The 13,920-nt window shown below is 43.4% G+C and overlaps 1 long non-coding RNA gene across 1 annotated transcript in view; it reads left to right on the top strand.

The window, feature by feature from the left end:
• Positions 1 to 224: 224 nt before the first annotated feature.
• LOC137643680 (uncharacterized) overlaps positions 225 to 13,920 on the top strand; it is a 57,708-nt gene continuing 44,012 nt past the window's right edge. Inside the window, exon 1 of the long non-coding RNA XR_011045040.1 lies at positions 225 to 328. This is a non-coding gene — a long non-coding RNA (uncharacterized lncRNA). The remainder of the gene's footprint in view (positions 329 to 13,920) is intronic.

Genomic DNA, 13,920 nt, shown 5'->3' on the forward strand with positions numbered 1-13,920 from the left:
TTTGTTTGCTTGGATGAAAATTCGAAAAAAGACTGGGGAAAATGTCAGAAAAGTAGTTCTTTGTATTTCCTCCGTCTTATCTTAAAGCCATTGGAGTTAAGTAGGCATTTAATGTATTTTTTCTGTATTTATATCATAGTATTCAGAGAAGGAAACGATTAAATAATGATTTAGAAATAGCTTTCCACGTTCCAATATTTCTGCCAAATGTATTGTTCCGCAATCGGGTGTGTCAATTCACCGGTGGTTGTGGTTAAGGAAACAATAGATGGATGTGCATCGCCTTAATTACATTTTAGGTAATTCAGCGTTAGACATTTTTCCAAAGGTTGGTACCGTTAATTTAAATACCAGGTCAGGTATATTCAAGTTTCTTTAGAGTTATTTTCAAATGAAAAAAATGGAAAGCAATGTAGTTTGTCATGCTGGTAACGCTACTCCTTTTGAGTCAGTTGTGGTTAAACTTTGTTAGAATCCCACCCAGTGGTTTAGTTGCAATATATATTTTTGTTTGGGGAAACACGTTAAAAAAAACAACTCTTCTAATAACATAATCGGGTAAAGGCACGATAAGAGAAAAATAATCGGCTATTTTAAGTAGTGATATTTTCTAAGTTGGTTTTTGTTATTGTTCACCCTGCCAGTCATAGTAGCTCCCTTTACTTCGTATGTTAGTTCCTATTCCATTTAACTTTGCTTACCTGTGTAGTGTGGTAATTTTCCCTAGATTGCTTAGTAGCTCCAATGAACAGTTATGTCAGGGTCTCTGGTCGGGTATAGGTGGTTGGGTCATCAAAGTTTTGTCTGGCAAAATACTCCCCCACTCTGCTAACGTGCAGAGCACAACATTTAAAGGTCGCTCATGAATGGCAGAGACAACGAACAGTGACATTGCCCTATCAAGCAATACAATGTCCTAGAGAATGACTATAGAAACATAGGATCAACGCCCAAGCCCCCTCCACTTAAAGTATGACCAAGGTAGGCCAGGTAATGGCTGCTAATGACTCAATAAATAGACCTAATGGCTCCCCCAACCCCCTATTCTTAGCTCAGAAGGACGGTGGGGTTGCGGGACATGGCAAAATTATATTTTAATTTCTAACCATATATTTTTCCTACTTGCTATCTTGTGTTTTATGCATTTCTGGCCATGATTATTGGGGCAAACCACCCATTCATGAGTATTGGTAAAGTTTTACTGTATTACAGATTCACATTTCGAACAGAAAATGTGTTTTCCTTTTGTAAACGATGTGATTTGACTGAAATTGACCTTGATTTCAACCGCAAACAAACAGAACAACCAGTTCGACTAACTTTTAAGAAGCCGAACTAGTTGTTGTTGTTGCTGTTGAAATGAAGGTGAAAACCGGTTAAATCACGTTACTTACTACAGGAAAACCTATATTTTCTGTTAAAATGTTTAAGTATAATGGGTATTGTTCCAATTCAGGATCGTAATGTTGAGCTATGCACGCTAACATTAGCAATTTTACGCTAATGTTAGCACTGTTACGATAACTTTAGCAACACTATTTAATGGTTCTTATTCCGCTACTGGCTCGCTTACGCTCGCTGGAAAATAAAACATCAAGCTCGTATGTACTGGCAAGCGGAAATGTGGAGCTGCGCACGCTAACCTTAGCAACGCTAAATATGATGGTTCTTGTTCCGCCACTGGCTCGCTTACACTCGCAGGAAAATACAACAATAAGCTCATATGCACTGTCAATCGGTAATGTTGAGCTGCGCACGCCAACGAAATAGTAAAACTAACATAATAAAATTAAAGAAATTTATGATTTACTTATATGACCGCGACGACGAAACTTGTGGGTCACTGGGGTGTTGTGACTGTGAGTCTGAGACGTCTTAACTTCTTTGTCTTAGTTTAGTACTGCACTTGGAACACTGTAAACGTTGGGCTATTACATTACGAGATTTAAGAAAATTATCGACATTGGAATTCATCACTATACTTTCAAGTATGGATTACTGCAGTCGTTACAAATTTCTAAAACTTCCATCGTAAGATATGCAAAAAGACGTCACTTGAACTAACAAAGACCTGACTTGGACAAAGGTTTCCACGGAAAAGGGTGTTTTGGAAGGTGGGGGTAGGGAAATATTAACCCCCCTGTGCAAACTTTCGATACGTATGGGTTCGTGATTGGTTAATGGAAAAGCAACGGAGTCTAGAGAGTAAATATGAATGAACCATAATGGGAAACTTGTCCAGAGCAAGTATTTATGTGAAATCTGGGCATGACACGATAACAAAATGTATAAAAGTAACATAGCAAGATAAAATAGTGTATGATAAATAATTTTTAATGGGAATATAAAATTAGGTAATTTTTTAAGGTATTGGATAGTAAAACGATTAATACTGGTGTCAAACGTAATATGTATACGAGGGTATTACATAAAAGGGATAGTATAGTTGTAGTAGTTCAAGTCATATACTTTAATAAAGCGGGTGAAGTCGAATAGATAAATTTGACGGCTAGAGAAGAAGAAATCCGATTGGTGGAGGAGGTGTCTATGCGCAGGGAGGACGGGTTTTTGCGCAGAAGGTCGAAACCTGCTATGGACAAACGAACGAACGAGAGCAACTACAACCGACAAGTAGAATGACAAAAAAATAAATGAAAAACACTGCTAATGTTAGTAAATTACGTTAACGTTGCCAATGTTAGATTACGCAGCTCAATATTACCGTATTTTTTCATGAGACATAGCCTTTGCAACGGCGCCTCCAAAGTTTATCATCTTATACTGTTTTGTCTTTTCCTCCGTTTATTATACATCCAAGAAGGTAATGTATAGAAAAGAAAAGGCTTGTTTTACCATTATATACCGTTTCCCCAGTATGTTTTCCCCACCAAAAACCACGAGTTCCCACTGGGGGTCCCCCATTATTGTAGGATAGATATATATATATTTCTGGAACTTTTCATTTGCAACGGGAACGAGTGTCATTTACGAAGAGAACGAAATTTTTTTCTATAGGTTACATTGCCTTGTAATACAGTACAATAATACCTAAGTTTTTGGACCCCCTTATGTAGGCTAAAGACAATTATGGGAGACCCCAGTGGGAAACAGTGTATTATTAGGTTGAGGAATGTAATAAACGAGTGATTTGCAGCAATAATAATGGTCAGAAATGCAATATAAGCACAAGATAACGAGCTGCAAAAATATATGGTTCATGTAAGAGGCTGAAAACAGCCCAAAACGTCATTATTCAACACTTGAGATTTTTAAAAGGATACAGAACCTTACAAACACACCTAACCTAACTTAGTAGTTCCCAGGTCACATCCCCTAGCCGGTGGCAAGCCCCCAGACCCCCCTTCCCAGGTCACAACCCCTAGCTTTACCCACTGCCCTTCCCAGATCACAAACTAAAAGTAAATTGCAAATTAATCCTTACATTATGAACAAGAACATCACAAATAATTTCTTACCTTATGATTGACACAGTCGCTTATTTTTTTCTTTTTTCTTGGCAATCTTTACAAAAGCTTTGCAGTAGAAAATGTGCTGGCTTTCCCTGAAAATTAAGTCAGAATCAGACCTTTGAGGCATTGTTTCGCAGTTTTTTTTTAATAACATATGAGTAACAACGTCATTACACTAAACGGAGAGCATTTCCATCATAATCAATTGCCGACATAAACGAAATTACACTAAATCTCGAAATAGATTGACGTGCTTCCCTTAAGTTCCCTCTTGGAGACGTCTTTACAAGAAGATGGTTAAGTTGAAACTGAACACGAAGGTGGGAAAAAAATGGCTGTTGTAGAACAACATCCGGGAACGTATGAAGAAATACAGTACTTGTGAGCTGTTAATTGGTTTTAAAAAAACCACCTGGCAAATACGTCATTGTAAATGCACAGAAAGCTCTCCAAACCATGGGAAACAACGAATGCGCAAGAAGTCCCCTTCAGTCTTTCCGATGTAAACAATGGACATACTTCACATTTTAATCGACCAATACCTAAGTTATTATGACCCAGCCCCTATTGAACATACTGTATAGAGAAAAATACCCAACTAGCCAGCACTCGTCCATTTCTTATAGCAAATTCCAGTTTTCAATATTAAACTTACCCGATAATCATGTAGCTGTCAACTCCGTTGCCCGACAGAATTCTACGGGAGGGATACGCCAGCTATCACTATACTAGAAGGGGGTGTACTCACCAGCGCCACCTGTGGCCAGGTACTACAGTACTTCTTGTTGACACCTCCTCAATTTTTCCTCTGTCGTGCTTCCGGCAAGACGTTCTGGGATACGCTTATGATCTTGGAGTATTTTTCACGGCTTTTGGTGAAGTATTTCTCTCAGATTTCGGCTGTCGCTATACTGGAAAACTTCTATATTAGCTTAGATAGCTTTTATTTAGTTCTGATTAATGGTTGACGATCTTTTTGCTTGATTTGGAATCCCCCTTGGCTAACTCTTTGATTCAAGATGTCTGACATTTCACAAGCCCCACCCCATAGACGATGTAGGTCTTGTAATAGGCGTATTCCGAAGGCCTCGGTAGATCCTCACACCGCTTGTTCTGACTGTAGGGAAAGACCCTGTCAGTTGGAAGATCGATGTGAGGAATGCGCCGGACTTTTGGAACTTGAATTTGTCCGATTTCTTAAATATTCAACCAAGTTAGAGAGAGAGAGAGTTAGGAGGAGTTCTTCTCGCTCTTCACTTTTTTCCTCACCTCATGATCCCCTACCTTTTCCTCCCCCTGTAGTGGCTACCCCCGAACCTACTATTTGCCCTCAACCTGATATGTCTGTTGTTTTGCGTGCCATTCAGGCTTTAGGTGACAAAGTGGAATCGGTGGTTAGTGATCATAAGTCTCTTATGGCCGAAGTCAAGGAACTTAAGGTCAAGAGTGCAGTGGGAGGTAATAGTGCCAGTGCTGTGACAAGTGCTAGTGTCAGTGCAGTGCCAAGTGCTAGTGTCAGTGTCAGTGTGGTGCGTGAGGATACTTCTGTGCGTGCCAGTCGTCCTCCCAGTCCGGGACCTCTTGCAAGCTCCCAAGCCCAGGGGAGAAGCAATGTCGAAGGGCAAAAGGGTTCGGCAGGCCTTGATCGGCGCACAGAAGTATCCTCGGTGGTTGCGGGCGTGTCTTCCAGAGACCGTCACTCCCACCCGCAGACGATTGAGCCCGTCTTTTACTCGTCTGCTGAAGAATTGTCAGGGAGAAAACGTTGGACTCAGGTCTCAAGACCTCTCAAACGCAAAGTCCAGACCTCAAGAGCTCTACAACCTGGCTGCAGTCATTGGATCAGCTCTGACTCGCCGCAGTCATCAGTTGACTGCACTCCTCCTAAGAGGGGTAAGGTGCTGCCGCAACAGACCTCATCTTCTGTTAAGGCTTTGCCTCAGCAGACCTTAGTGTCTGCCGACCCCAAGTTGACTCTACTGCAGTCCATGCAGTCACAACTTGCGGTCTTAATGCGTGAATGTCAGGCTGAGAAGGTTACACCTCCTCCTGCGATCGCTCCGCCTAACCGCAGTCCAGTCTGCCAGGCGTACGATGTTGAGGCTCCTCAGGATACCTTACCACGTACTGAGTTGCCAGTTTCCAGCGGTGTGCAGCACCCTCCGCCTTCCTTAAGGCAACCTCAGCAATGGGAACAGGAAGCTTATGCCTTACTTCCTCCGCTTCCACTTGCGGTTCCACCAGTGAGGCAACACTCTCTTGAGGTACGACAACCTCTTCCATCCATGAGGCAGACACCTCAGCTCTCGCTGCAGCGACCTCAACCCTCCTCAAGGCGAGAGCCTAAACACCTTAGCCTTGCGCCTCAGGAACCTCAACTCGCGAGACAAGAACTGCGTTCTGCGCAGCCACTACCTCAACTCTCGCAGCTCACACCTCAGGAACCTCAACTCGTTCCTCAGGAACCTGCTACTGCGCATCCGCTACCCTTACAGCAAGCGCAACTCTTGAGTCAAGACACTCATGCCAGGAGTCAGCCTCCTCAACCCATGCGCCTACCTTCTGCTACTCCTTTTGACCAGCCTTTGCAGCCTGAACCTCAGGTTTTACCTCAGCAACAGAGACTTGAGGATGAAACCACAAGCGTTTTTGCTCCCGCTCGTGCAGATTCTGCTGTTCAGCATACCTTACCTCTCACTTCGCTACACTCTGGTGATGAGGTTTCTGATGAAGAAGCTGCGCACCTGGATCCCTCATCAGACGTGGAAGAATCCAAGTCTTCTCCTCCTCCTATTGACTTTCGTAAGGTCCTGGCTCTTTTCAGAGAGGTATACCCAGACCATTTCGTCTCTGCTACCCCCCGCTCTCCGCCATCTGAGTTTTCGCTGGGCATGCAGCCGGTCAAGTCAACATATACTAAGCTCGTCTTTGCAAGGTCCTCTAAGAGAGCTTTAAGAATTTTAGGGGAGTGGTTGCAGTCTAAGCAGCAACTAGGAAAGACTTCCTTTATGTTCCCATCGACTAAGCTCACTTCTAAAGCGGGCGTATGGTATGCCACAGGAGAGGAACCAGGCTTGGGAGTACCTGCCTCTGCCCAGGCTGACTTCTCAAGTTTGGTAGACTCTCCTCGTAGAACAGCAATGAGGCGCTCTAAGGTTTGCTGGACCTTCTCCGATTTAGATCACTTCCTAAAGGGTGTATTTCGTGCCTTTGAGATGTTCAATTTTCTAGACTGGTGCCTGGGGGCCCTTAGCAAGAAGACCTCCCCTGCGGACAAGGACTCGGCCATGCTCTTAATGTCCTGCATGGATAAAGCTATTAGGGATGGATCTGGCGAGCTTGCTTCAATGTTTGTGTCAGGAGTTCTTAAGAAAAGGGAGCAACTTTGTACCTTCCTTTCTTCCAGCATCACACCTTGTCAAAGGTCTCAACTCCTTTTCGCTCCGCTCTCTAAGTTCTTGTTTCCCGAAGAGCTTGTCAAGGACTTGTCTGCGGCCCTGATTCAAAAGGACACTCATGATCTTGTGGCCTCTTCAGCTCGTAAGACTAAGGTTGCTCCCTCAGTCCCCAGGACTTATCGCACCCCAGTGGCTGATACTCCTGCTACGAGGTTTATTCCGCCCTTTCGTGGTAGAGCCCCCAGCCGAGGTAGCTCCCGTCCAGACTCTTCCAGGAGCAAGTCTAGGAAAGGTTCCAAGACTTCAAAAGGCAAACACTGACTCTCCTCCTCTCCAGACAGCAGTAGGAGCCAGACTCAAGATCTTCTGGCAAGCCTGGGAAAAGAGAGGTGCAGACGCCCAGTCTGTCAGGTGGCTGAGGGAGGGTTACAGGATACCATTCTGCCGCAAACCCCCTCTGACCACTTCTCCCATCAACCTCTCTCCCAACTACAAGGAAAAGGACAAGAGGCTAGCGTTGCACCAGGAGGTGTCGCTCCTGTTACAGAAGAAGGCAGTGGTTATAGTCCGGGACCATCAATCCCCGGGCTTCTACAACCGTCTCTTTCTGGTGGCCAAGAAGACAGGAGGTTGGAGACCGGTGCTGGACGTCAGCGCGCTCAATGCTTATGTCACCAAGCAGACGTTCACTATGGAGACGACGAAGTCGGTCCTAGCAGCGGTCAGGCAGGAGGACTGGATGGTCTCGTTGGATCTGAAAGATGCTTACTTTCACGTTCCTATTCATCCAGACTCCCAACCTTTCCTGAGATTCGTTTTTGGAAAGGTTGTGTACCAATTCCAAGCCCTGTGTTTTGGCCTAAGCACAGCTCCTATGGTGTTTACGCATCTGATGAGGAATATTGCAAAATTCCTCCACTTATCGGACATCAGAGCCTCCCTTTACTTAGACGACTGGCTGTTGAGAGCCTCCACGAGTCGTCGCTGTCTGGAGAGTCTCAACTGGACTTTGGACTTGATCAAGGAACTGGGTCTGTTAGTCAATTTAGAAAAGTCCCAGCTCATTCCCTCCCAATCCATTGTTTACCTGGGAATGGAGATTCGGAGTCAGGATTTTCGGGCTTTTCCATCGGCCCCAATGATAAGCCAAGCCCTAGATTGCATCCTGAGCATGCTGAAGAGGAGCATTTGCTCGGTGAGACAGTGGATGAGCCTCACAGGGACCCTTTCTTCGTTAGCCCTGTTCGTCGAGCTAGGGAGACTCCACCTCCGCCCTCTCCAATTCCATCTAGCAGCTCATTGGGACAAGGATTTGACGCTCGAAGCAGTCTCTATCCCGGTCACCAAAGAGATGAAGACCACTCTCTTGTGGTGGAAGACCAATCTCCTTCTCAGGGAGGGCCTATCGTTGGCGATTCAGACCCCCAATCTTCATCTCTTTTCGGATGCATCAGACTCGGGCTGGGGCGCGACCTTGAACGGACAGGAGTGCTCGGGAACGTGGAACGAGGAACAGGAAACGCTCCACATCAACTGCAAGGAGCTACTGGCAGTTCATTTGGCCCTATTGAACTTCAAGTCCCTCCTGCTAGGCAAGGTGGTGGAGGTGAACTCCGACAACACCACAGCCTTGGCTTACATCTCCAAGCAGGGAGGGACCCATTCGAGGAGCCTGTACGAGATAGCAAGGGACCTCCTCATTTGGTCAAGAAGTCTAAACCTCACCCTAGTTACGAGGTTCATTCAGGGCAACATGAACGTCTCAGCAGATCGCCTAAGCAGAAAGGATCAGGTCATTCCCACGGAATGGACCCTCCACAAGAGCGTGTGCAACAGACTTTGGACCTTGTGGGGTCAGCCGACAATAGATCTTTTTGCCACCTCCATGACCAAGAGACTTCCTTTGTACTGTTCCCCAGTTCCAGACCCAGCAGCAGTTCATGTGGATGCTTTTCTGCTGAATTGGTCTCATCTCGACCTTTACGCGTTCCCACCGTTCAAGATCATAAACAAAGTCCTTCAGAAGTTCATCTCGCACGAAGGGACACGGCTGACGCTGGTTGCTCCCCTTTGGCCTGCAAGAGAATGGTTCACAGAGGTACTACAATGGCTGGTCGACGTCCCCAGGACTCTCCCTCTAAGAGTGGACCTTCTACGTCAACCTCACGTAGACAAGTTGCACCCAAACCTTCACGCTCTTCGGCTGACTGCCTTCAGACTGTCGAAAGATTCGCTAGAGCTAGAGGCTTTTCGAAGGAGGCAGCCAGTGCGATTGCCAGAGCAAGGAGGGTATCCACTCGTAGAGTCTACCAATCCAAGTGGGAAGTCTTCCGGAGCTGGTGTAGAGCCAATGCAGTTTCCTCTACCAATACCTCTGTAACCCAAATAGCTGACTTCCTATTACATCTAAGGAATGAGAGATCCCTTTCAGCTCCTACGATTAAAGGGTACAGGAGTATGTTGGCTTCAGATCTCCGCCACAGAGGTTTGGACCTTTCTTCCAACAAGGACCTTCAAGACATCCTTAAGTCTTTTGAGACTTCTAAAGAACGTCGTTTACCCTCTCCAGGCTGGAATCTAGACGTAGTCTTAAGGTTCCTTATGTCGCCTAGGTTCGAACCTCTCCAGTCAGCTTCCTTCAAGGACCTTACCCTCAAGACTCTTTTTCTCGTCTGCCTTGCAACAGCTAAAAGAGTCAGTGAGGTTCATGCCTTCAGCAAGAACATTGGGTTCACATCCGAATCTGCGACATGTTCTTTACAGCTCGGATTCTTAGCTAAGAATGAACTTCCTTCACGTCCTTGGCCTAGATCGTTTGAAATTCCTAGCCTTTCCAACATGGTAGGTAACGAGCTAGAAAGAGTTCTTTGCCCTGTCAGAGCTCTGAAATATTATCTTAATAGGTCAAAACCTATTCGAGGACAGTCAGAAGCCTTATGGTGTGCTATCAAGAAACCTTCGAGGCCCATGTCCAAAAACGGGGTTTCGTATTATATAAGGCTTCTGATTAGAGAAGCCCATTCTCCCTTGAAGGAGGAAGACCTGGCTTTGCTGAAGGTAAGGACCCACGAAGTGAGAGCCGCAGCCACTTCGATGGCCTTTAATAAAAACCGTTCTCTGCAGAGCATAATGGATGCAACTTATTGGAGGAGCAAGTCAGTGTTTGCATCATTTTATCTTAAAGATGTCCAGTCTCTTTACGAGAACTGCTACACCCTGGGACCATTCGTAGCAGCGAGTGCAGTAGTAGGTGAGGGCTCAGCCACTACATTCCCTTAATCCCATAACCTTTTTTAACCTTTCTCTTGAATGCTTTTATTGTTGTTTTTATGGTTGTTACGGTAGGCTAAGAAGCCTTCCGCATCCTTTTGATTTGGCGGGTGGTCAATTCATTCTTGAGAAGCGCCTGGGTCAGAGGTTGTGTAGAGGTCCTTTAGTAGGGGTTGCAGCCCTATATACTTTAGCACCTTAGAGTTGATTCAGCCTCCTAAGAGGAACGCTGCGCTCAGTAAGGAAGACGAACTTAATAAAGGCAGAGTAACGGTTCAAGTCGACTTCCTTACCAGGTACTTATTATTTCATTGTTATTTTGAGATAACTGATTATATGAAATACGGGATACTTAGCTATCCTTTAGTCATGTACACTGGTTTTCACCCACCCCCCTGGGTGTGAATCAGCTACATGATTATCGGGTAAGTTTAATATTGAAAAATGTTATTTTTATTAGTAAAATAAATTTTTGAATATACTTACCCGATAATCATGATTTAATTGACCCTCCCTTCCTCCCCATAGAGAACCAGTGGACCGAGGAAAAATTGAGGTGGTGTCAACAAGAAGTACTGTAGTACCTGGCCACAGGTGGCGCTGGTGAGTACACCCCCTTCTAGTATAGTGATAGCTGGCGTATCCCTCCCGTAGAATTCTGTCGGGCAACGGAGTTGACAGCTACATGATTATCGGGTAAGTATATTCAAAAATTTATTTTACTAATAAAAATAACATTTTCGCTAGAAATTAGAGTATCGTATATTAACCCGGGACACAAACCCCAGTCTAGCGAATACCAGTCAGGGACGTTATCATATCGCCCACCATAACCCTAACAATTAGTGTTAGTTCATTAACCAACATACTCATCAATATAATTACGGTAATGTGCATACTTTTGTGATTTTTCTTCTCATTCTATATTTTCATGTCAAGTTTCAACTCGCATGCTGGTGTGCATAACCTCGTACCACCGAACGATAAGTGTCTTGTTTGTCGATATTTAATGTTAATTTGCAAACGTACCTTTTATAATTATAATAAAGGATCAGCTCTTAAGTTCCAATTGGTTTGCTTACTAAGATTTCCTAAAAAAAAAAAAAAAAAATTCCTTCTGTAAATAGTGTGCTTTCAATTAATTCAACCTCTATTTCCACTGCAAATAAGCTGTTCTCCCATTAACCCCTCTTCCTGATGGACAGTTGGGAATCTGTGACTTTGGGTTGGGGAATTCAAGAAAAAACGCCATTATTTAGGACACTATATAAATAAAAATTCACAGAATCTAGGTATAATTTAATCACTCCTTTAAATTGAATTTGTTAAAGAAATGCTTTTCAACAGTTGCTTTTCAGATATGAAAATCTTAGTTGAGGCATGAGTTCCGAACTGGAAAGATGTAAACATGCCTCGGATGAAGATATTAGACTATGGTACTTTTTACAAATAACGTACAAAGTTTGATCTTCCATCAGAAATAAGTGTTCCAAGCAGTGCATAATTGTATTTTATGTACAGGTGATTGATCCACATTACTGGCTGTATCACGGTAAAGCTATATAGAAAAAGTGTGTCCACTGCATTTTCTGTGTGAGCTTTTACAAGGTTAGTTTTGCGGACAAGTGCTATGTTGAATAAAAACTGTCGTCCATGGCTTTACACCGGATTTTGATAACTCAAACTACACTTTTTAAATATTTAAACTTACCCACTGGTTATATATACTGTAATAGCTTTTATTCTTCTGTCGGCAGAAATTCAAAACTCGCCACAATCGCACAGATATGCCAGGTATACACTAGCGCCACCACGGAGTTAGGTCGAACCATCCCTCCTCGTATCAGATTTTTTTCTGTTGCCATATTGGCTACATAGAAATGGAATTACTCATGTTTAACCTGGATTTTAGCAGTACCCTGGTGATGTACTCTTGTTAAGGTTTTGAACAATCGCCTATAAGGTTTTTGTTTAATATGTTATAGCTTAAAAGGTAAGATTAAAAATTTTTCAATATTAATCTTACCCGATAATCATGTAGCTGTCAACTCTGTTGCCCGACAGAAATCTACGGTCGGGATACGCCAGCGATCGCTATTCAGGTGGGGGTGTACACAACAGCGCCATCTGTGGTCAGGTACTCTAGTACTTCTTGTCAACACCCCCTCAATTTTTCCTCTTGTCGTGCCTCCGGCTAGACCTACATGGATACGCTGTTGATTCTGGAGTTATTGCTCACGATTTGGTGATGTATTTGCTCTAGAGTTTAGCCTTCGCTATTCAGGAAGCTATATCATTAGCTTAGCAAGTTTTTGGAATTAATTTGATTTAATTTTTGATTTAATTTTGGTACGAAGAGAGTATGAACTCTCTTTCACTTTTAAATGGCCGACCCTTCCCTTAGACGGAAGTGTTGGTGTCGAAGAGAGTATAGACTCTCTTAATTTTGCTTAACAAAGTTATAGAATTATTTTATATCTCTCCGCCTTTTATAGGCCTCTTTGATTAACTTCCTTTTATTATAAACTTATTTAAATTAATTTTTATATTTGTTTATATTCGACCTTTCCTAATAGTAGGCGGTCTTTTCTTGGTACCGAAGTTAATTAACTTTGAGCCCGTCATTTCGTTTTTACCTGTTAACATATTATGCTATTTTAATGTTTTTGAAAGAATTTCTTTGATAGTCTTGTACTGTTTTCAAAGTTGAACTAACGTTTTGTTTTGTCTCTGCAGTTGTTGACGTTCAGAACGTTCAACTTGCGCTCTATCGTTACGATAGAGAGAGAGTCTATCACGGTGTCACGTTGCAGTAAGAGTAAACCGATTCTAGCGTTTTGTTCATTCTTTCTTAGCTTAAATGGTTCTATTCTATAAGGAACTTTTTATTTGGGAAACCTTTCAGTTTTTTTCCTTTAACAATAATATGTTTTAACGATATATATAATTGGGCTCTTCTCTCAGATGCTAAGTCAAGAGAGAGAGAGATAGAGACGGAGGGAGAGAGAGGAGGATAAACGTTTCGTTCAAGCGGGTAACGTTGTTATCGTTTTTGTTCTTCTCCCTAGTCTCTTTAGGGGAAGAAGGTAAACGTTTCTAGAGTTTTATTCTTGTTCTCAGACTTTATGCGGTGAGAGATTTTAAACGTAGTTTATTTGATCTAGTGTTTAATCTCTTTTCCAGCCACTGAATTATTTATCTTTCATTATGTTTTTCTGTTACATTGTAATACTGTTTTCGCAATTACTAACTTTTAATGAAGGATAGAATTGCGTGTTTCAGGTACAAACCACTTAAAGTTTCGAGTTCAGTGAAATAAGTGCAAACAGAAAATCAAAAGTGATAAAGTGATAAGCGCAAAGTTTTACAGTGTTGCGTTCGAGGGTTCGTCTGTTCGTGCCAGTTGTTCGCCTAGTCTGGGACCTCTTACAAGCTCCCAAGCCCAGGGGAGAAGTAATGTCGAAGGACTTATGGGTTCAGCAGGCCTTGATCGACGAACAGACGTTTCCCTCCGTGGTTTCGGGTGTAACCTACTCACGTAGCCGACGTGATCACCCCACCCACACAAAGACGAGAGAGCCCATTTATTCCTCGTCTGCGGAAGAGGTTTCTCGCAGAAACCATGGACCAATCTTGCAGCTTTTAAGTGCAAGTCGGTCCCTTCCGCGCAAGTCCAACTCCTAGGTGGTGCCATTAGCACTGGGTCAGTTCGGACTTGCTACAGTACGACAACTGCACACCTCCCAGAGAGGCAAGGTGGTATCGCAACAGACAGTAACTCC

Source organism: Palaemon carinicauda, chromosome 7 (assembly GCF_036898095.1).
Source record: "Palaemon carinicauda isolate YSFRI2023 chromosome 7, ASM3689809v2, whole genome shotgun sequence".
Taxonomy (NCBI): Eukaryota; Metazoa; Arthropoda; class Malacostraca; order Decapoda; family Palaemonidae; genus Palaemon; species Palaemon carinicauda.